The sequence below is a fragment of the Stegodyphus dumicola genome, chromosome 12 (assembly GCF_044657685.1).
Source record: "Stegodyphus dumicola isolate Sdum_Otavi_A_Nest chromosome 12, ASM4465768v1".
NCBI lineage: Eukaryota > Metazoa > Arthropoda > Arachnida > Araneae > Eresidae > Stegodyphus > Stegodyphus dumicola.
The window spans coordinates 64,931,844-64,953,916 of record NC_140779.1 but is presented as its reverse complement, the minus strand read 5'-3'; the positions used below and the strand labels follow the sequence as shown (position 1 = coordinate 64,953,916).

General features: G+C 31.1%; 1 protein-coding gene across 2 annotated transcripts in view; it reads right to left on the bottom strand.

Moving 5' to 3' along the window:
- The window catches only part of Pex19 (peroxisomal biogenesis factor 19), a 31,289-nt gene extending 22,947 nt beyond the window's left edge, over positions 1–8,342 (bottom strand). The window contains exon 1 of one of the 2 annotated variants that reach the window (XM_035376331.2): positions 8,251–8,342. The gene's annotated coding sequence lies outside the window, so the exon portion shown is untranslated. The other variant, XM_085806494.1, reaches the window with a different exon arrangement.
- Positions 8,343–22,073: the final 13,731 nt, after the last annotated feature.

Sequence of the window (22,073 nt, the reverse complement as noted above, 5' to 3'; positions counted from 1 at the left end):
CTAAGGGAAACTGGCTCGTATACACGTTACACATGGGGAAAACCACGAAAACGCCCATGCAGCCAGCCCGTTCGCGGGATTCGAACCTCGGACCGAACTACCAGTGTTCAGCGACTTTACCGCTCGGCCGCTGGTGGGCGGTTTATGTGTATGTGTTATTTTGAAAAACGCATAAGGAGTATGGTATTGTGCACTTTTTCCCAATTTTGCAGTGAATATATGTCATGATTAAGCAGTTTTGTTAGATAAAATTTCTAGCATAAGTATAATTCGGCTAGTAGATTGTTGGAAGAAGTGTTCAGTAGATAAAAAGAAAAGAAACATGTCTTTAGTTTGTGAAGACAAAATGGCGGTGGGAAAAAAAAATAGAGGGTTGCTGTAGGAGAGTTGGTCGCCAAATTTTCGCCAAAAAAACGCCAAGTTACCATAATGTAAAGATCAACCGAAAATGTTTACATACAGGAGAAATCGGCTAATCTTTGGAATATGGTAACAGGTAGTTTGGCAACATTTTGGTAGGTGATAAAGGTTACTACCTAGGACTTTGAGAATAATGTGAGAAGTACTCAGTTCCAATTACACATTATTTTGTGTGAGGGAAATGAGAGATCATGAGATATGTCATGTGACATTTATGGACGAGTTACAGTTCTTTAATCGGAAAAGGGGGGAAATTTGGAAAAATATCTGCAGTAGTTTATAGCATTTTGTCTTTAGCTTGATTGTGTGTTGTATGAAAGAGTGTTGATTAATTTTTGGATCCCATGGCGCTATCTAAAGTGAATTCTAAATTTTTATTGCGTTTATCTGATAATCCAAAAGAATTGCTTGAATGGTGTATGAGTGTAGGATTAATTGCGGATAAGTATGAATGTCCAACATGTGGCAATGAAATGAGAGATTGTGTGAAAGGAAGGATATTACAGATAAGTTGGAATGGCAGTGCAAGAAATCTGGTGAAAATGGACATTTTGTGAAACAGAGTGTAAGGAAGGGTATGTGGTTTGCTGAAAGTTGTTTGAGTATGGGCGAAATTTTATTAATTTCTTATTAGTGGGTGAATAGACTGCCAGTTGACTACTGGATTATTAAATCTATAAGAAAAGTTTATCCGCCATGCAATCAAGATTGTGAAGAAGATTAGGTAAGTTAGTATTTTTAATCATTTGAGGATATTATTTTTATGCATGTAAAGAATAAATAAATTAATATGGTTGTTCCTGCCGAAGATAGCTCGAACTTATTTAACGAAACTTGACTTCAGTAAGTGGACTCTAATATTAACAACAACAAATTTATTTTAACAAAAACAACATTATTGAATTGCATTGCACACGCATGTGCTTAAAGTTACCTATGTAACTCAGCTAAAAAGCAAGCAACCATATGCTCTTACATCAAGTCAGAAATCATACATACTAATAAGGCAAAAATGAAATAGCTTTAGGGTTACACTAAAGCAAAACTCTGCTTGGCATAAAACAATGCTGCCAAGCAATACTCTTTCAGACACCAAACATCGGTATTATTGGAAAATTGTTATTAGCAATGAATTAGTTTAAAGTAATTAGGATTGTAAGCTAATTTTTATTAATTTAATGTATGTGCTTATTTATATTTTAAGTAGTGTTTTTTAATTTAATGATCGTGATTTTGTGAGTTATATGTTTGTAGTATTTTGGAATACGTTTGAGTAGAAGTAAATGTGCATGGATAGAATTTAAATATTTGACACTAAGTATTTGGAACCATTTTTAATGTTTGCGTTATAAATTTGCAGGTGACGTTTATAACAGATAATTTAGAGGGAAAAGTTTTTGGATATTTTATTTATTTTATACGTGCAAATGTTCATCCTTGGAAAGGGTATATACTTTTTCGCGATCAGAATTTCATATACAGTCAAAAGTTGTTAATCCGGACTCGTCGGGACTTTGGTGATTCCGGATTATTGATCATCAGTTTAAATCTGGTAAGATGGCATGCAGAAATTACAAAATTAAAAATATGAAACCATAATTTATGAAATAAAGAGCAATTATGATCTAAAGTGTATCAAAATATACAAAAAGAAAAAGCTTAATATTTATTTGTTTACTTTATTAAACATTTCTTTCAATGCAAGTTGCTTCGTTTCATGTGATAATACTTTCTCTTTAATTCTATTAAACAGACATAATTTCTTGTTTAGTTACAAAGTTCCGCTGTTCAAGTCCTATAACTGCTGTGCTGAGAATACCGACTAATTTGTCAATTGAAATGTTTTCGTTTTCAATAACATCTGGGTCACTTTCTTCACTATCGGAAGATGAGGAACTTGATTTAAATCATATCAAAGACGGAGTACATCGAGATGAAATACTACACTTAGTAAGGAATTATAAGCCATATAAAATAAAAACATCTGCCCTGAAGATAAGGATAGTGCTGACAGATCAACTTCCAATCCGCGGTGTGAAATTGATAAACAGATTTCGGATTTCAAAACATACTTTCGCTTTGTAGATACAAATTACATATTAGTAAATATATATCGGAAATTCTATTTGACATAATCGAAAGTTCAAGCTTACTTTTACGAAATTGCTCTAACAGTCTGCAAAAAATAATAAGCCGGATCCAATTCGAAGATTAAGGAACAACGCAATCTGCAACATTAACTGAATTAAATAATTTTAGCTTAGCTTATACCTCCGTTACACATTAAACGCGCATGCGCACAAACATATTCGCAGCCGTAAAGGTCTTACGCGCATTCTTAAATGCCTGTGCGCATGTGTGAACGCGATGCATGCGCAGAAAGTTTGTAGCTTTGAGGTCCGGATTATGGGTGTCCGAATTAACGACTTTTGACTGTATGTCCTTTTTACCAAATTTAAAGATTCACAAAATTTTCCTGCATTTTCGTGAAATTTTTCTAATTTATGAGAAAAAAGCAGTGTACATGGATATAGTGAAGAGTGTGCGCAATGCCATTTTTGTGTAATTCTGGGATGTTTTTTTAAGTAAAAATAAGTCGACGTGTACATGGTTTAATTATATTTTAATTAAATGATAGTTATTTTGTGAATTATAGGTTTGTAGCAATTTGGAATACGTTTCAGTAGAAGTAAACGTGCATGGAAATAATTTAAATACTTGACAATAAGTATTTGCAACCATTTTTAATGTTTGCGTTATAAATTCGTTGATGACATTTATAATAGATAATTTAGAGGAAAAAGTTTTTGGATATTTTATTTATTTTATACGTGGAAATGTTCATCCTTGGAAAGTGTATATACTTTTTCACGATCAAGTAATTTCCTATATGCGCTTTTTACCAAGTTTAAAGATTCACAAAATTTTCCTGCATTTTCGTGCAAATTTTTCTAATTTATGAGAAAAAAGCAGTGTACATGGATAAAGTCAAGAGTGTGCGCAATGCCATTTTTGTGCAATTCTGGGATGTTTTTTTAAGTAAAAATAAGTCGGCGTGTACATGGTTACTGTTTATGTGCGATTCTGAAAAACGCAGCAAGGAGTTTGCGATTCTGCACTTTTTCCCAATTTTGAAGTTAATATTTGTCATGATTAAGCAGTTTTGTTCCATAAAATTTCTAGCTTAAGTGTAATTCGGCTAGCAGATTGTTGGAAGTGTTCAGTAAATAAAAAGAAAAGAAACATGTCTTTACATCGTGAAGACAAAATGGCGCCGAAAAAAAAAAGTAGAAAGTTTCTGTAGCACAGTTGGTCGCCAAATTTTCGCCAAAAAATCGCCAAGTTACCATAATCCAAAGATCAACCGAGAAATCAACACTTTACACAAACTTTGGAAAGTCATGAATCTTTAACAGAACTGAACTGGGTAGATAATCTGTGAGCTTTTTGAACATGTGGGCTGTAATCACAATGCAGTACAAATAGCAATGGATGATTTAGACTACTGTAAACTGAATACAGTCAAAAGCCTTTAATCTGGACTAGTTGGGACTTCGGCGATTCCGGATTATTGATTTTTCCGGATTATAGATCATCAGTTTAAATCTGGTAAGATGGCATGCAGAAATTATAAAATTAAAAATATGAAACCGTAATTTATGAAATAAAGAGCAATTATGATCTAAAGGGTATTGAAATTTACAAAAAAAAAAAAAGCTTAATATTTATTTGTTTACTTTATTAAACATTTCTTCCAACGCACACATGTGTAAAGCATACATTATGCATAGTCGAAATTAGAAAATTGCAAACAGAAAACTATTTGATTTCTATTCGTGATATTTATAATGATGAGGAATTTGATTTAAATCATATCAAAGATGGAGTACATCGAGATGAAATACTACATTTAGTATTTAATTAACGACTTTTGACTGTATAAATCTGAGTGTATTCAAACATGTATGTGGTATGTGTATGTTTGGGTTACTTATTATTACGTGTATACTAAAAATTATATATATAAAAAAGGGCAGTTCAACCAAACATTTTCGGGGTTAGAGATAATCAGAAAGTACCATTTTTTACAAGTTTATGATACAGAATAAAATGTGGGTTTTGTGATACAATGACAAAGAATTAGTCTAAAGAATGGTATTACATCCTCAATTATGATGAAAATTCATGGTGACTGACCACAAGGGGATCACTTCTTAATTTCTCAAAACATGGCTGAACTGTAATCGGCAAGCATTACATTAATCAGTATTCTAATTACCAAACAAGAATCTGCACATAAATGCAAGATAATGCATTTCGGTTGATCTTTACAATATGGTAACTGGTAGTTTGGCGACATTTTGGAGGCGATAAAGGTTACTACCTGGGACTTTAGTAATAATGTGAGCAGTACTCAGTTCCGATTATGCATTATTTTGCGTGAGGGAAATGAGAGATCATGGGATATGTCATGTGATATCAATGGACGAATTACGGTTCTTTAATCGGAAAAGGGGGGAAATCGGGAAAAAATGTGGAAATTTTGTATTTAGCTTTATTCTGTGTTGTGTGAAACAGTGTTGTTTAATTTTTGGATCCCACGGCCCTAACTAAAGTGAATTCGAAATGGGTATTTAGGCATTGTGATAAAGAGAAGTTTGCTTTTTATTTAGCGGAGGAAGTATGGAGGAAAAATTCGCAGAAAAAAATCTTTCAATAATTTTATTGAATGAATTAGAAAAGTGTATCCGCCACGTAATCAAGATTCTGAAGAAGATTAGGTAAGTTAGTATTTTTTAATTATTTGAGGATATTATTTTTATGCATTGTTCTAAATGTAAGGTGGAAAGGAATTTGGTATTATTGGGAAAATTGTTATTAGCAATGATTTAGTTTAAAGTAATTAGGATTGTAAGGTAATTTTTATTAATTTAATGTATGTGCTCATTTATATTTTAAGTAGTGTTTTTGAATTTAATTATATTTTAATCAAATGATAGTTATTTTGTGAATTTTATGTTTGTAGGAATTTGGTATACGTTTAAGTTAAAATAAACGTGCATGGAAATAATTTAAATATTTGATACTAAGTATTTGTAATGCTTGCGGTATGAATTCGTTGGTGATGTGTATAATGTAATAGATGATTTAGAGGTAAAAGTTTTTGGATATTTTATCTATTTTATATGTGGAAATGTTCATATTTGTAAAGAGTAAATACTTTTTCGCGATCAGGTAATTTCATATATGTTCTTTTTACCGGGTTTAAAGATTGAGAAAATTGTCATGTATTTTCGTGAAATTTTTCTAATTTATGAGAAAAAAGCAGTGTACATGGATATAGTGAAGAGTGTGCGCAATGCCATTTTTGTGCAATTCTGGGATGTTTTTTTAAGTAAAAATAAGTCGACGTGTACATGGTTTAGTGATATTTTAATTAAATAATAGTTATTTTGTGAATTTTATGTTTGTAGGAATTTGGTATACGTTTAAGTTGAAATAAACGTGCATGGAAATAATTTAAATATTTGATACTAAGTATTTGTAATGCTTGCGATATGAATTCGTTGGTGACGTGTATAAGGTAATAGATGATTTAGAGGTAAAAGTTTTTGGATATTTTATTTATTTTATATGTGGAAATGTTCATATTTGTAAAAATACTTTTTCGCAATCAGGTAATTTCATATATGTTCTTTTTACCGGGTTTAAAGATTGATAAAATTGTCATGTATTTTCGTGAAATTTTTCTAATTTATGAGAAAAAAGCAGTGTACATGGATATAGTGAAGAGTGTGCGCAATGGCATTTTTGTGCAATTCTGGGATGTTTTTTTAAGTAAAAATAAGTCGGCGTGTACATGGTTTATGTGTATGGTGTGGTGTATTTAATTATGGCAAAGCACACGAGGGCTATCTGCCTAAGGGGAGGGATGCCTTTCGTGGAGGACTTTCTAAGGGAAACTGGCTCGTATACACGTTACACATGGGGAAAACCACGAAAACGCCCATGCAGCCAGCCCGTTCGCGGGATTCGAACCTCGGACCGAACTACCAGTGTTCAGCAACTTTACCGCTCGGCCGCTGGTGGGCGGTTTATGTGTATGTGTTATTTTGAAAAACGCATAAGGAGTATGGTATTGTGCACTTTTTCCCAATTTTGCAGTGAATATATGTCATGATTAAGCAGTTTTGTTAGATAAAATTTCTAGCATAAGTATAATTCGGCTAGTAGATTGTTGGAAGAAGTGTTCAGTAGATAAAAAGAAAAGAAACATGTCCTTAGTTTGTGAAGACAAAATGGCGGTGGGAAAAAAAAATAGAGGGTTGCTGTAGGAGAGTTGGTTGCCAAATTTTCGCCAAAAAATCGCCAAGTTACCATAATGTAAAGATCAGCCTGCATTTCCTCACGTACAGGAAACAACTCAAGTGATTTGGCAAACTAGAATAGCACTAGACTGCAAATATTTGAACATGCAAATATTTGATGGTGCAAATATATTTATTGTTACGAATATTTTGCCTAGCACTACCCTTTACAGAGAGGAAGAGTCACTTCAAGAACATGTTAAGTTATATAATCTGTGTTACATATAAACATAAGAATGTTTTTCATAAGTTCGTACTTCCTTATTATAGCAGTCCCAAGATCTAATCACTTATCAATCAAGATATCTTGCCACATATTACATCTCAATCGATAAGCGATTAAAATTTTGAGGGCCACTACAGTAAGAAAAAAACCAAAATGTTTTGCTCTCCTTATACAGATGGTCCTTGTATGCTTTGCTGCATTTAGTTGAACATAAACCCTATGCTCAGTTTGCTCAAAATCTACTCATAAAAAAGTATAACTTTCTACAGTACTTTCTGATTATCTGCATCCCCACTGGAAAGGTGCAAAACGGTAGTGACAATGCAACATGCTACATGACCAAAAGTATCTATGATGCAACCCATGATTTCACCAAAAAAATATTTATGTGCTATCCAAGTGTACGCAGAGCATTCCTCCCCCCCAGAATGCTTTCATTTTTTTGGGCCGTGGTGACTGAAAATTATGATACAACTTATAGAAATTTCAATATTTTGGCACAGCGATGGACCACTACTATAGTTTTTGTCATATTTGCCATTATCTCAAGCTCAGCTTTCTGCATGGATAGAACATAAGATGGCTTGCTTAAAGGCATCATGCACCTTCCCCCCTTATCAGTTAAGGATTTTGGTGATGAAGTTGTGTGTGATGACAAGTTTGTGGAATTCTTAGTTTTCTATTATGAAAAACAGATAGCTAACTACATGTATGGCAAAAACAACAGTGCAAAAAATCGACAGGTGTGTGCATGCATAGCATGGAAAAAGTTGCACAAAGAAATGTTTGTCTTCAAAGCTCGTAAGGAGTTTGGTAAGGATATGAATAATAAGAATATACCCTTTATATTTTACCCTCTATTTTAAAGGTTAAAAAAAATTGTAACTTATTACTGAAGAAGGTATTGGGGGGGGGGGAATCACTTTTTTGGATATATATAAACTTTCACAAACCATAGCTCTCCAAAAAACGTTACTTCTTGTGATAGCATTACAAGACTTTTGCCATTTATTCAGAGAAAAAAATTTACACGTAAGTATTTTAACAAATTACTTTTTAAAAATATTACATGAGTTTATATTACTATGCAAAGATTAGGCTTTTAAAGAGGATAAATTATCCACATTAAAGATCCCAATTTTTGAAAACTAAACTTTTTTATAGAGTATACGTTAAATAATACACATTTTATATTAATACTTACACTACAAAAATATTAAAAATTAAGAAACTTACGAAGAAGGAAACTAAGCAATTATTTTGGTCTTATTTGTTGCCATTCCCAGAATCCAATGAATTAATTGGGAATTTAATTCAGAAGCCCCTTCTTAAAAAAAAAAAAAAAAAAAAAAAAAAAAAAAAAAAAATAAAATTGCATTTTAAATTTTATATAAACAATTTTTAATCTTTCTTCTTGCTTTTCTAGTTAAAAACACTTAGTTTAAGTTTTCAACCAAAGTCTTTGTCCTGTATTTTTTACTGGTTTCGTTTCAAAGATTAAAAATTAGATTCAATTATTAAAAATAATTAGTTATAACTAGTGGTATATTTTTATGATAATGAACTAATTTCCTTATTTACTTTTACAGCGTTCAGTCAATTCATTGTCCGAAGTTAGTAATATCGAACTGGCAACATTGTTTTATTCGAGCAAGTTGGCTAGAAGAGATTTCTTTGGAAGAGCTTCGCTGAGGAAGTAATGACTAAGAACAAGCTGTTCATCTCTGAGTTTAGGTAACGTAGGTAAGGTGTAGTGAGTGAGTTATTTTTTTTTGCAACTAATGGTCTTGCTTTATTGATTGTTTTCGAATAAGTGGGAATGTTTTGAAATATCATCTTCAAGTTAAACGGTATTTTCGATGTAAACCGATTGCCAATAATATCTCTGAACAAATCGTTAGTTTCTTACCCACGTGTATTCAGAGTTGACTTTTATTAAGTGTCGGTAATATGAATTTTAGGAAAGCTAAGTTTAATCGTATACTAAGAGCTATGTTCATATTATTATTCCTAAAAATGTTGATTTTGCGTGTAGCTGCCAAAACAATACTTGTCTGGTCTTTATCTATTCCTCCATATGGTACGTGGACAAATATGGGGTAATGATGTCTGTTTACTAAATGTATTTAAGCTGAATGCTATGCGGTTAAATCCTATTCAAAATGGAAATTGTAGTAAAATAAGTGTTCTTTTCTCATACATTTTTGCCATTTATTCCAGCGAGAATAACTTGACTTTTTTCACGTACAGTTTTGCCATTTATTTCAGCGAAGTTAACTGATTAATGCTTCGAGGACTGTCGGTTTACTATTAATGGTCAATCAGCATACCAGATCTTTGACCTCATATATATATAGTATTGGAAAGTGCAGTAGATTAATTTAGATCTCTATTTGAAAAAGCTGTTCAATGATTAAGCTTACCATTTGATTGAAAATGATAACAAATATAAGGCAGATTATGAGAGCAGCTTTATAAGTTAGGTTGTAATTTTTGGTTTAAGTAATTCTGTTGATGTGGAACACAAGTTTCTAAGAATATGCAGAATTTGGCATGAAATAATTTAAGAGGTGAAACTTAAAATTATATATAACGTGTAAATCTGGTTCAATAGTAGTGGCTTAGTAAATGTGTTACTCAAGTTTAAAAACTTGTAACCATATTTTTTCTCATGTAAAGAAATTGGATTATGTTTGCGATGTATATTTTAATTGTTTGGTGCTACTTTGGTACACGGAATTTATGCATAATAACACGCATTATTTTTTAAATAAAATGTCAACAAAGTATCGGTTACCATAAATAACTTATCCAGCAATGGGTTTACCATAAGTCGTATTACTCGCCAAAAGAAAAATTGCCCAAAACTCGCCAAAATCTGTGCAACCGTCTACCGAAGTAGCACCCTTCATTGTTTGCTATGAAGTATTAAGAATATTTAATACTGCTATAGTTAATATGTCTCTATGATTAAAAATTTGAATGTAGCGACAGGTGGTCTGAAAAAATTTGATGGTAGTTTAATTTTATGAGGGACATTAGGCAGTTTTACCTTTTTATAAAATTTGATGGTTTAATCCTAGTATCCGGCGCACACGGGATTTGGCGACTTTTATGATGAGCAGTAAAAATGGGACATATACGATGAGTATTAAACGGGTATTCAAAGAATATACAGCGAGTCCCAAAATTGAGGGTACACTTAATGCTAACTTAATTTGTAGGCTATTGAGAATAGAAATTATTATGCAAGTTTTCCTAGGTTTTGTCTCATTAAAAAATATACATTTTTCTTCTTAACTACACAAAAAATAAGTTATAAAACTCTGTTTAAAAAAATATATTACTTAAACGAAAATCTTCAACTTCTGAAAGTCACAAAATTGAGAGTACACTTCTTAAATGACTGTGTAAAACTACCAGTAAAATTTTAAAAATAATTTGTACCTAAGATTTATATAAAAATACAACCTTTTAGTATCCAAATATTACAAATTTGAGCTTACTACCTTTCTGTGTGACAAATATGGAGAATAGGAAAGAAACGACGATTGAGGAAAGGAAACTGGCCGTTAATTTGTCTAATCAAGGAAAATCTTTGAGAAAAATAGGAGAAATACTTGGAAAAAGTGTAAATTGTATTAGAAGAATCATTCAAAAATTTAGAAAGGATGGTATGCTGGAAAACCAAGCAGAGAGGCAGGAAGAAAATTCTCAGTTGAGCAGCAGAGAGGAGAATTATACACAAGGTAAGGATTGATCCTATAATAAGTGCTCCAAAAATTGCTGCAAGTACTTCGGAAACTGTGGGTAAATCTGTTTCTGCAGAAACAGTGCGCAGAATCCTCAGAACGGCTGGTTATAATGACAGAAAAGCTCCCAAAAAGCCCTTCATTAGTAAAATAAATAGAGCTAAGAGATTAAAATTTGCTAAAGAGCACATGCTAAAGCCTAAAGAGTTCTGGAATGAAGTTTATTTTCAGTGATGAGAGTAAATTTAATGTTTTTGGCAGTGACGGTCATCGTATGGTGTGGTGCAAAAAAAATTCAGCTTTAGATCCAAGAAACACAATTCCAACTGTGAAGCATGGAGGTGGGTTAGTAATGGTTTGGGGCTGTACTGCATCATCGGGAGTGTAAAGCTAGTGTTTATTGACGGAATAATGGATAAAATGGGTTATCTTATTATATTGAAAAATAATTTGAAGGATAGTGCTACTTAATTGGGACTAGGATCAAAATTCACATTTCAACAGGATAATGATCCAAAGCATACAGCAAGTACTGTCAAAGAATGGCTGCTGTATCACTGCCGAAATAAGCTGAACACACCCCCTCAACCTCCTGATTTGAACGTGATCGAAAATTTGTGGTCCCACCTTGAAAAAGAGGTCTGAAAACATCAGATCACAAGTAAAGAACATTTGAAGCATGTACTAAAAGTGAAGTGGGAAAACATTTCAACGGAAATTACGAAAAATCTTATTGATTCGATGTCCCGGTGGCTGGAAGCTGTCATCAAAGCCACTGGGTATGCTACAAAATAGTAATGTGTTTTTTTATAATTTATATAATAAAAGAATTACATGTACCCTCAATTTTGTGAGCTCAGATTTTTGACTATTTCGGTTGTACATTTTGTTTCTGTATTTCATGCATTTTTTTGTCTATTTATGAATAAATATTAAGATTAGATATCTTTCTACATCCTCGTCTAAAGGTTTTGGTGACTGTCTTTATCTTAGTTTTTGTTTTCATTCTAAACACGAATTCTTTTGTAGAATGGAGTGTACCCTCAATTTTGGGACTCACTGTATATAGTTATACATAGTATATGTATACATTGATAGTGTATAGTATACCATCACTATATATACATAGACGTTCTTTTGGCAATTTTTGGTGTTGGCGATAATTTTCAAAATTGCGCCAAGGCTGCACCGTATACTAGGATTTTACCAATTTGACTTGTGGCTGTTACTGCATATAATTCGTCTGTTATCACTGTTTAAATTGTCAGACTAGTGAAAAGTTGGCACAGCTTTAGTATTAGTCCTTTTTGGCGACATTTTGGAGCGATAAATGAAAAGTTATATAACCAACATGCCGCCATTTCTGTCAACGTAACTTCAACGAATTTGATAGGTATCAGAGCTTTGATGGCAGGAGGGATAAATTGTGTGTTTTTCTTAAAGTTACTTTTGTGTTAGGAAAGCGCAACATTCAAAATATTTTTTAAAAAGCCAAATTTGTGATAGTTAAAACTGGTGCTTTTAATATTACATCATATGAGTCTTGACATTTTTTCATGTCAACTCTGCATATTATTATAAACGCCACCCCCCCCCCCAAGGAAAAAAAAAAACACATTTTCAGGAGCATGAGGTAAACTCTTGGTGTTTCCTTTGCTAAGGAGATTAAAATTACCATGGTCTAAAAATACTTGTATACCTCATATTAGAACTATAGGGATGTGTAATTGCATGAATTCATAGGTTCAAATCAGGTTTCATTATTGCTTTTATAACATTTTCATAATTTGTCTGACTATAAAAAATATAATGTTGCTTAGATATATTGCTTATAATTTAGAGTTCTCAAATTTTGTAAATCTTACAACCTAACAGCTGTATATGAATAACCTTCACTGAGTATTATTACTTTCATTAATAGTATGTTGACATAACAGTCGACTTTTTATTTTAAATTTTATGCAAATTTTCTACATTACTTAAACATTTTATCTAACAGAAATCTGAATTTTTTGTAATAAAAACTCTATAATAAAAGTAAGTACAATTTATATATAAAAATTTGACTACATGGCAAGCACTTAGATACTGATTTCAATGTCTTTAAATGTTATTATCATAAAGTTTAGATATATTCTTATTAAGATATACTTTTATTCTATTATAAAGTTTAGATGTACAGAACAAAAGGCACACTTTGTACTTACGACTTGGTCAACCACTTGTGGCAAGATAACTTATGATAACAATTAAGTTCAAATGTAAAATTTAAATTCAAATAAATTTGTAGCCCAAAGGCTGCACAAATCAATTTAATGCAAAGTTGGTTAAAAACTTAACTGGCATGGAATTCAACTATCAGCAATTATAATGCAAGGCTGAAGACTACAAATCTTTTCTTATCTAGCAACCTATTAATGTGGCCTCAAAAGGCAAAACATGGTTTGTTTTACAAAATAAAAACTTCATTTGGATTCTAGTGAGAAAACAAACGGATGGAGGAAATTGACAGTTAAGATCCCAAGAATAAAATAACTGGTTACAAAATAAAGGAACGTTACAATATACTTTGTTCCCTGATTAATTATTCAGTACATGAAATAGTGTAATGCATTTTTGTTTGCATCACATACAAAAAAACTGGCTACTGTTTGTTATTGATTTAGGTGATGTTAAGTGTTCATATAAGCATTTTGCCAGAGTTTTGATTTAGAGTAATATTTAAAAAATATTCTTAACGTCTATGATTAGAATTGAAAGTATTGAAATGATGATACATTGAGGAACATAAAAGAATGAGAGGAAGAAGGTTTTGTTATGCTATGAAATTCATCTGTTTTAGAAACTGCACAATCAGTTGAGCAAGTCAGCATTTATAATTCTTTTTTCTCTGACATGTTTTTATTGCAAGAATGTAATAGTTTTCGTATGTAAAATATTAAAATTTTACCACTGATGTAAAAACTGAGTATGTAATGTTGAAAACTCTCAATCAAATTAATATGGAAATAAGTATAGGAATAAATTCCTAGCTCGTATAATATATTTACCAGCTTGCAATATGAAAGTATCAAAAATAAGTACTGCAAATCTTATAACTGCCAAAATTGCACTATTTCTCTTTTGTTTGTATCAGTAAATAAAATTTGAATGTAGCAGCAGATGGTATATTATGAGAGGTAATTATTTTAAACAATTTTTTTTTGCAAAGTAAACTACATTTTTGTAAATCATTGTCATCAATTACAAATTGTCTAATTAAAAGTTTTAACTGTTGCAGATGAATTGTATATATCTATTAAAAAGTATTGCTGATATTTATTAAGTAATATTTTCAAATCTAAATAATTTTTATAATATTTGAACTAATGATTAAGAAAATTTACCATGTAGGCAGTAAAAATGTGCTAAGTATGCCATCACTGTGTGTTTTACATCTTAGTTGAGAAATTTTTAATATGCACAATGAAGCTGTCAGGCTGCAGTATAAATTTTTTTAAAACTTGGAACTAAAAGCAGTTGGCACTTATATTGCATGTCTGTGATTAAAAATATGAATGTAGCGACAGGTGGTCTGATACGAATTGATGGTAATAAAATTCTATGAGAGACATTTTCAATATGGAAGCAGTTTTGTTTTTGCAAATAATTGTTGTGGTTTTCAAGTGAAAAGCTTTCACTGCAAATAATTTTGCCATTAAAAAGCATAAATAATCTAATGATTAAGTAATGTTATAATTACAGTACAAAATCTTTAATTCGTACTTGTCGGTACTTCAGTGATTCCAGATTATAGATCAATTTAAATCTGGTAAGATGGCATGCAGAAATTATAAAATTAAAAATATGAAACTGTAATTTATGAAATAAAGAGCAATTATGATTTAAAGGATATCAAAATGTACAAAAAAGCTTAATATTTATTTGTTTACTTTATTAATTGTATGTAAGTTTAAGATGCTTCCACAAAAAATTCAGAAAGTTGCTTTCTTTTTTCTTGTGTCATCCAATACTCCTTGCATAATTTTGAGACAGATATGCCTTTATCCATTTTTTGCAGCAATTCCACTTTTTGTTTGATGGACTTCGAAACATGCTTTCGCTTTGTAGATCTTTTGGCAGCTCCAGAATCGGAAACTCTTTTTGACTTAAACTTACTTTATTTGTAAAGTAAGTTTAAGCTTACTTTTTATAAAATTGCTTTAACAGTCTGTAAAAAATAATAAGCTGGATCCAATTAGAAGATTAAGGAACAACGCAATCTGCAACATTAACTGAAATAGGTAATTTTAGCCTAGCTTATATCGTTCGTTATACATTAAACACGCATGGGAAAACGTATTATGTGCATGCTAAAATGCATTATGCGTCGCAGAAAGTTTGTAGCTTTGAGGTCTGGATTAAAGACTGTGTATTGTATTTGTTATATATCTATCTGAAAACTTTCCAACAATGCTTTATTCAAATTCTAAATTAATTGAAAAGAAATTGAAATAGTGAAAACTGTAAAATAATTGAAATCGCTGTTGAGTCAGTGGAAAGTGTAGATTTTCGTAAAATATTCTAAAGTCTCTATGATTATATTTGAAAGTAGTGGTCTGATGAATGCATGAGGAACATCGATAAATGAGAGACAGATTTTAAAACTGGATGGTGTTAATAAAAATGTGGTGTATTAGTTGGAGATTTATTTGAAAGGTGGTTAATGTCCATGTTTTATAAACGCAAATATATGAATTTTGGTTCAGTATTGGTCAGGTTACCCAGTTTTCTTGTTCTCTGTGATTATTTGAAAGTAGTGGCCTGATGATTATATGAGGAAAACTGATAAATGAGAGAACAGTCTTTAAAAATCATGGGAAGAAGTAATATAATGGTTATTATATTTATTGTTTTGATAAATATAAATATTTTATGAGTGTATATTTCAAATAAAAAGGCAGAATGCAATGTAGAATATTATAAAGCAATTCTCAATGAGGGTGTAATTCGCGCTTGGACAATTTTAGTTTTCAGGGCGAAATACAGTAAGCATTTTATTTAACTGTTATGTATTTAGTTTGTTAATATTAAAAAAAGCATTTATTCAAGTTTTAGTATTTATCAGCATTTTTATATTTTTAATTTTATTGAAAAATAATTGATGCATATAAATGTGTATTTTTCGAGTTTTGGAAAGAAGGGGGATGATCAAGCGATATTTAAAAAAATGGTTAAAATGTTTAAAACTGCTACTGTAGATGACAACATTCATGGAATCTTTATTTCTCTATTACATAGTACTTTGAACACAGGAACTTCAGGAATGTTGGTACTAGTTTTTTTTTTTTCAGGATCTGCCAATACATTGTAAAAAATATCTGTGACCAATTCTTCATTTGGCAATCCTATTCTACATTCTTGTGTAAACATTTCTCCCCTTTGTTTTATGTTTTGTCTTATGACGTACTTTTCCCATGGAAGGGTAAGTATAGCCTCTTTAACCCTTTAACAGTTTGACCCATATTTTCTCGTTCTTTTATGCAGGTCTCTTAACGGTTCGTTACGAATTATTGTTAGTTTAAATGTACCCTCAAAAACGGATAGTCCTGTGTTTTTGTATTCTCGAAAAACCAGGCCAAAAACGACTAGCCCGTTTTTTTGTATGTCTTCCAACCCCCAATGCCTAAGGGGACAAGGGTCCATGCAATCCTGTGACGACAATGGGTAATGGCTGTAATTCGCGTGGGAGGAATCTTGATGTTTTGGTATGAAGGCCTTACACTGACTCTTCTAAAGAAACATTTATTACCAGTTACACAGAGTTCGTACGGTCCTTAAAGAGTCCTTAAAAATCCTTAATTTTGGCAAAAATCAGTATAATCAGTTTTGTTTTTACAAATAATTGTAGTGGTTTTCAAGTGAAAAGCTTTCACTGCAAATAATTTTATAATTAATCTAATGATTAAGTAATGTTATAATTACAGCACAAAATCTTTAATTTGTACTTGTCGGGACTACAGTGATTCCAGATTATAGATCAATTTTAATCTGGTAAGATGGCATGCAGAAATTATAAAATTAAAAATATGAAACTGTAATTTATGAAATAAAGAGGAATTATGATCTAAAGGATATCAAAATGTACAAAAAAGCTTAATATTTATTTGTTTTCTTTATTAATTGTATGTAAGTTTAAGATGCTTCCACAAAAAATTCAGAAAGTTCCTTTCTTTTTTCTTGTGTCATCCAATACTCCTTGCATAATTTTGAGACGGATATGCCTTTATCCATTTTTTGCAGCAATTCCACTTTTTGTTTGATGGACTTCGAAACATGCTTTCGCTTTGTAGATCTTTTGGCAGCTCCAGAATCGGAAACTCTTTTTGACATAATCAAAAGTTCAAGCTTACTTTTTATAAAATTGCTTTAACAGTCTAAAAAATAATAAGCTGGATCCAATTAGAAGATTAACCCTTTGCGACACGCATATTTAAAATATATTTTAATCTTTAAAAAAATGCCTTAGAATAAGTCAGATGGACTTAAGTGCCTTTAAGGCTTGAAAAAAATTCAGCGCTTTTATTTTTTACGGTGGAAGGTGGGATACCGTTTGTCCCACCATGCAACTAGCACATGTCTTACAGCATATTGGTGTATAGCAGGGAAAAAAAAAATCCTATGTGGAATGAATAAACAAAATAAAGCGTGCATTCTAAAATATTCATAATAAACACACTAAAATGCATTTTGTACTTATTGCATATATGCATGACTTGTAAAATTTTGCATATGCACATTTTGCATACATATATTTAATATTTTTAAATTTTAGGAACAAAAGAAAATATTTTCTTGAATATTATTTTAAGATTAAAATTTGATACTCGTACATATGATACTAAATAAAATATTAAAATTGGCACTTGATTCAAAAACATTTATATATGATTAAAATTGAAAAAAAAGTCATTTTTCATGAAACTTTGAAAAACATGTTTTTTCATTCTTTTGTAAGCATAGAGGCACTTCACATGTTTCACACAACCAAAATGTTCGTCGTTCTTCTTTCGATATGCTGCAATATGCACATCTTCTCCTGCTCGTTCTCTTTGGCGTTTTACTTACATTTTTTAGTCTCTTTTCTGGTTGTACAAAAGCGTTTTTAGTTTTTATTTGAACTGGGGATTTCAGTTTTCTTTCAGCTGTTTCTTGCCTGCAATTGCCATTAGACCTTTTATAACTGAGAGAAGAAAATCTTTCATTGTTTTTACATCATGATCAGGTTCGCGAACAAACTTAAATAGAATAAATGCGTTTACTATACTCGCATCTAAAAAGTAAAATAAAAAAAAATCATGTGCCACCATTTCTTGCTTTTGCGGTCTTTCATATAGTCCTTTCAGTTGATCAATCAGTCGACATATCCCATATTCTTAATATATGACATAATGCTGTTTGGGCACAGTACTTTTTTTTTGTCTTTCCATCTAGTTCTTTTCTATTAATTTCTTTCATTTCAGTTGCCTTTTCCAAGCAAGACAGGATAGAAACGGATCTTTTATCCTTCCATTTTATGCAATAAATTGAATCATCGCTAACTGAAAAGTCTATATATTCTCTTGACATAAATTTGTCTTTTAAATTTTTGGGTAGATACTTCCGATCCATATTTACAGTGCCACATGCATAGATGAGTCTATCTTTAAAAAGCGAAACAAATTATAACTACTTCCTTTTCTTCTTCAGCAATAACTTCAACCTCAGTTATTCTTTCTTGGATTTCAATTTCATCTGAATCAGAACTGACATCTGAAGCATTTGAGTCGCAATCGGATGGCAATTCAGCAAAAAGATCCAAAGCTTCCTGAGTTGTTAATTTTTTTCTAGACATTTTAGCACATCAGAGCATACAACGGATGTAAAAGCGAGCGCAATCACGAAAAAAAAAAGATGCAAAAAAGAAAAGAAAAAATAATCGTGAGTGCTGCCATCTATTGAGCGGAAATTCAAGTGTGTGGTGGGACAAATTTTAACCCACTTATTTCAACTGCAAAATTAATGTTATAAAATATTGAATCCAATTAAGATTTTTGAAAATAAAATACCTTTGAATATTAAAAAGAATCATACATATCATAAATTGTATACCAAAATTTTTAAAATATTGAAAAATGCGAGATACATGGATATCACTTTTGTGATCCTATTTTGAATATTTTTTGCTTATAAACTTAAGCCCTGGTATAGTAGTAACATCTACTGAGAAAAACAATAACTAAAATAGATTATTTTTAAAAGATTAGAAAATTTCTAACGGAAATTGCTAACTGAGAAAATAAATATTAATTAGGTGGGACATATATTGACCCACCATGCCGCAAAGGGTTAAGGAACAATGCAATCTGCAACATTAACTGAAATACGTAATTTTAGCCTAGTGTATATCGTCCGTTATACATTAAACGCGCATGCTAAAATGCATTATGCGTCGCAGAATGTTTGTAGCCTTGAGGTCTGGATTATGGGTGTCCGGATTAAAGACTGTGTATTGTATTTGTTATATATCTATCTGAAAACTTTCCAACAATGCTTTATTCAAATTCTAAATTAATTGAAAAGAAATTGAAATAGTGAAAACTGAAAGATGTGATTTAGAAAATAGCTGATTTTCATAGCCTGTAACGTAAAAAGTTGGGGAAAATGCATTGTTGCATGCATACGGGTTCATTGATAAAAAGTTAATGAAATTTATTCTTATCCCAAGAAATAAAACAGAATGCTGAAATTTCCTCTGAGATAACCGAACAGTATCGCAATATCTCGCAGTTGTTATATTTTAAACTACTAAAATGCTAAATAGAACTTGATTAAGAAAAAAAAAGCTAATCTGATCTCACTGCAAATTTGCTACAATCAACAAGAACTAAGTAAATAACTGAAATGAGATGTTTTGATCTGCCTTTTATAACCTTTTTAATCATGAACCAAAACATTCTGGTATTTTCTCAATTTTTCTGGATGGCAAATTAAATGTTAAATGCACATGATCTGTTTGGCATAGCTCTCTCTTAAAACTTGTCATGAGCTGCATTGCACAGGGAAATGAAACAATTTAATAGCAATTCTGTTAAAAAAAGCAAAATAAATACAAAAACGATAACAATATTAGCAGCTATTTTATGTATGTAGGGTAGTAAGAAAATCTAAAAATAAGCCTGGTAACTCTTGATGAAATATTGCATGTATGTTGGATTTATAAATAAGTTTTTGTGCAGTCCAGATTTACATTCCTTCTAGCAATAAGCTTAATGTATATTTTTAAAAAGTAACATGTAGATGAAGTATAAAGGCAGTCATTTTATCTTATAAAATTGTAGAAAATTATTCTGATGTATAACTTTTATCTAAAATCATAAATGCTTTGTTGTCTGTAAAATTTTTCAGAGAACCAATATGTAATTTATTACTAACTTTTCATGTGTCATTTGAAATTTTATAGCAGTTAAAATAATTGAAATCGGTGTTGAGTCAGTGGAAAGTGTAGATTTTCGTAAAATATTCTCAAGTCTCTATGATTATATTTGAAAGTAGTGGTCTGATGAATGCATGAGGAACATCGATAAATGAGAGACAGATTTTAAAACTGGATGGTGTTAATAAAAATGTGGTGTATTAGTTGGAGATTTATTTAAAAGGTGGTTAATGTCCATGTTTTATAAACGCAAATATATGAATATTATTTCAGTATTGGTCAGGTTACCCAGTTTTCTTGTTCTCTGTGATTATTTGAAAGTAGTGGCCTGATAATTATATGAGGAACACTGATAAATGAGAGAACAGTCTTTAGAAATCATGGGAAGAAGTAATATAATGGTTATTATATTTATTGTTTTGATTATATTTATTGTTTTGATAAATATAAATATTTTATGAGTATATTTCAAATAAAAAGGCAGAATGGAATGTAGAATATTATAAAGCAATTCTCAACGAGGGTGTAATTCGCCCTTGGACAATTTTAGTTTTCATGGCGAAATACAGTAAGCATTTTATTTAACTGTTATGTATTTAGTTTGTCAATATTAAAAAAAGCATTTATTCAAGTTTTAGTATTTATCAGCATTTTTATATTTTTAATTTTATTGAAAAATAATTGATGCATATAAATGTGTATTTTTCGAGTTTTTGAAAGAAGGGGGATGATCAAGCGATATTTAAAAAAATGGTTAAAATGTTTAAAACTGCTACTGTAGATGACAACATTCATGGAATCTTTATTTCTCTATTACATAGTACTTTGAACACAGGAACTTCAGGAATGTTGGTACTAGTTTTTTTTTTTTCAGGATCTGCCAATACATTGTAAAAAATATCTGTGACCAATTCTTCATTTGGCAATCCTATTCTACATTCTTGTGTAAACATTTCTCCCCTTTGTTTTATGTTTTGTCTATGACATACTTTTCCCATGGAAGGGTAAGTATAGCCTCTTTAACCCGTATTTTCTCGTTCTTTTATGCAGGTCTCTTAACGGTTCGTTGCGAATTATTGTTAGTTTAAATGTACCCTCGAAAACGGATAGTCCTGTGTTTTTGTATTATCGAAAAACCAGGCCAAAAACGACTAGCCCGTTTTTTTTTTGTCTTCCAAGCCCGAATGCCTAAGGGGACAAGGGTCCATGCAATCCTGTGACGACAATGGGTAATGGCTGTCATTAGCGTGGGAGGAATCTTGATGTTTTGGTATAAAGGCCTTACACTGACTCTTCTAAAGAAACATTTATTACCAGTTACACAGGGTTTGTACGGTCCTTAGAGTTCTTAAAAGTCCTTAATTTCGGCCAAAATCAGTATAAGGTCCTTAATTTTAATCATTTGTTAATTTTCAGATTGTTAAAATTAGTGTGGCTTTAATGAACGATTATTTAGACCTGTTACAGGAAACAAATACATCAAAAGTTTCCTTTAAAATATCAGAAAGAATTGAAAAAACTTCTGTAATTTATAAACGAGAAAACGTATTTAACCAGATTTTACATGTGTGAAAAAATAATGAATTTTGATCTTCCCTAGTAGAGACATTTGTAATTATATTCCTAGTTCCAAATTCAAAGTGAGAAATCTAGTTGCCTAAAGCCAGATAACACTATCGATTCTTTCTTTTTCAGCGACGAAATAGATCAACTGCATGGAATTTTTATGATTTTTCTCAACATGTAAACTAAATGCGTGCAAGTGTTTCTTAGAAACCTCGTCGGAAGTAGAAAGTAGAATATCTCTATCTTGGTAGGTAGATATCATGTGCTTTAGTAAAGTTAGCAAATCT